The sequence below is a fragment of the Mus pahari genome, chromosome 14 (genome assembly GCF_900095145.1).
Source record: "Mus pahari chromosome 14, PAHARI_EIJ_v1.1, whole genome shotgun sequence".
Classification (NCBI taxonomy): Eukaryota; Metazoa; Chordata; class Mammalia; order Rodentia; family Muridae; genus Mus; species Mus pahari.
The window spans coordinates 70,048,005-70,051,060 of NC_034603.1; positions in this window are offsets into that span (position 1 = coordinate 70,048,005).

Below are 3,056 nucleotides of genomic sequence, written 5' to 3' on the forward strand. Positions count from 1 at the left end.
TCTCTCTCTCTCTCTCTCTCTCTCTCTCTCTCTCTCTCTCTCTCTTTCTCTTTATGTTTTAGTGAGGCCATGTCAGACTTGTCTTTCTGTGCCTTACCTGGTCTCTTACAATCCACCCTCGGTTTAGATCTCTGGATCTCCATTATGTTCCTCAAAGCTGCCCAGGAACCTTATTCCTTTGCTAGACTCTGCAGTGTGTCCTGCCCCAACCCTGCGACTCTCAGGCCTGGTCTTGGGCAAGGTGCTCATGCAAAGCCTCTTTTGCCACCACTCCTGAGATGCACTCAGAGCTCTATCAGGGCCAGGACATCCTGCCTGTCCTGCAATCCATCTATTTGGCCCCATGCTGCTCCCCAGTCTGATTCCTCTAGGAACGCCTCCCTATTTCCCCACCAGCTTGTGAATTCATATCTCCACATCCGGGATCCTGCAGAGCTGAGCCCTTATGGCCTTTCTTATCTCATGCACTCCCCTCCCACTCTGCCTGACTCAGCCAGACTCCCTTCCCATTAAGCAGGCACAGTCCCAGGGGCCTTCTCTCCATCAGGCTGAGCCCCTGGGATTTATCTATCCATCCTGGTGACTGTGTGATGAATGTGACCCCTAGCTCCCATCAGACCTAAGCACCACAGGAACACAGTTGGTCTGCCGCTTAATATATATGTGTGTTACGTGATTAAGTGCATACAGTTCTTAAAGGCATTAGGGGATGTGGTGTGGAGGAGAAAATACAGCTTTAAGAGACAGGCGCGAGTGCACACCTGGGATATTGGGATTTGGGAGTTAGTAGGAGAAGGCTCAGGAGTTCGGGGGTCATACTCCACTACATAAAAAGTGAGTTTGAGGCCACAGTGAGCTGCATGCAATCCTGTCTCAAAACAAAAGAAAAACCATGGAGTGGCTCAGGCCGGAAGTCCATGATGCTCAGGAGACTGAAGCCTTTAGCCTGTGCTAGGTCAAGGGGGAGCTATGTGCCATGTCACAACTGAAACAGGGTAAATAAAATTCCTGAACTGAAGTTCCCAGATCAGCTCATTCACTCTAGTGAATGAGATCCTGTCTCAAGCAACAACAACAACATGGCTGGAGAGATGGCTCAGCCATTAAGAATACTTGCCGCTCTAGGAAGAGGACCTGAGTTCAGTTCCCAGCTTCCACATGGTAGCTCACAAGCAGTTCCAAGGGATCCAGGACTCTCTACTGGACTCTGAGGGCTCCAGACATGCATGAAGTACCTTTACATACATGCAATACTCATACACATAAAATGTAAATGTTTTTTGTTTTTTTTGTTTTTTTTTTTAGAAAAATAGCTTGGCATGGTGGCACTTTTAAACCTACCACTCAGGAGGCAGGGGCAGATCTGATCAACATACAGTCAGTGCTACACAGTAAGATCCTGTCTAAAACCAAAACGATCAAAAATGAAAACCAATAAAAAATTATATATATATATATATATATATATATATATATATATATACACACACACACACACAGATATATGTAGGGCAGCATGCGGTACTTATACAGCAGTATATGTGCGGGTGATGCCAAGGTGGGATCCTGAGGCCACCACTACCAGACCTGACTCTGCCTCCTTCAGCAAATCCTAAACTGCTAGGCCATCTCTCTGCTGCCCCTCCCCACTTGCTCTCCAAATGCCACCACTGTCTGGCGTCTTTTTTAAAATTTATTATATATAAGTACACTGTAGCTGTCTTCAGACACACCAGAAGAGGGCATCAGATCTGGTTGCTGGGATTTTGAACTCAGGACCTTTGGAAGAACAGTCGGTGCTCTTAACTGCTGAGCCATCTCTCCAGCCTGGGAGAACACTTGTCTAGAATGTCCAAGACCCTGAATTTAGACCCTGGCACCACATTTAAAATAAACAAACAAATATATATCGCCATCCAAGCAGGCCTGATTTTAGTTTTGGGGTTTGTTTATGTTTATTTGTTTGTTTGTTTTGAGACAGTGTCGATATTTGCTCTTGCTGTCCTGGAACTCATGATGTGTAGATCAGGCTGGCCTCAAGAAGATCTGCCTGCCTCTGCCTCCCAAGTGCTGAGACTAAAGGTGGGTGCCGTCATGAGCAGCCAAGCCTGACTTGAAATCTCAGCTCTGGGGCTGGAGGGATGGCTCAGTGGTTAAGAGGAAGTACTACTCTTGCAGAGAGCCAGAGTTCAATCCCCAACAATCCCATCGGGTGGCTCACAAGTCCAGCTCCAGTACCTCCAGCACCCTCTTCTGGATTCCAAGGGTACTCGCAGAGAAACATACATATAAATAAAAATAAATTAAAATAAAAATAAGTAATCTTGTTGTTGTTGTTGTTGTTTTCCAAGACAGGGTTTCTCTGTGTAGCCCTGGCTGTCCTAGAACTCGCTCTGTAGACCAGGCTGGCCTCGAACTCAAATCCGCCTGCCTCTGCCTCCCAAGTGCTGGGATTAAAGGCATGCGTCACCACTGCCCTGCATAAATCTTTACTTATGTATTTTAGTTACATGAGTACTCTATTTGCATGGATGTCTGCATGACAGAAGAGGGCATCGGATCCCATTACAGATGGTCCTGAGCCTTCATGTAGGTGCTGGGAATTGAACTCAGGACCTCTGGAAGAGCAGCCGGTGTTTCCCAGCCCGAAATAAATCTTTAAAACCATTTCCAGCTCTGGTTCTTTCTATATAAACTTGATATCAATTCTTTGTTTATAAACACAAGTCAATACTTTCCACTCAGGTAAGCACGCATGTAGCTTATTAGACACTCAATAAGTGATCTCCAAGGATATTTAAGTGACTATTTAATTCATATAGCTATGATTATGGAATTTATTTTGTAAAGTAGTTTAAAAGTTTTTATGTGTATGGATGTTTTGCTTGCATGCATGTCTGAAGGCCAGAAGAGGGCTATCAGATCTCCTGGAACTGGAGTTATGGATGTTTTGTGAGCTACTTGTGGATGCTATGAAGTAAATCTGGGTTCTTTATAAGAACAGCTAGTTCTCAGTTCTCTTAATTGCTGAGTCATCTCTCCAGTCCCCCCCCCCC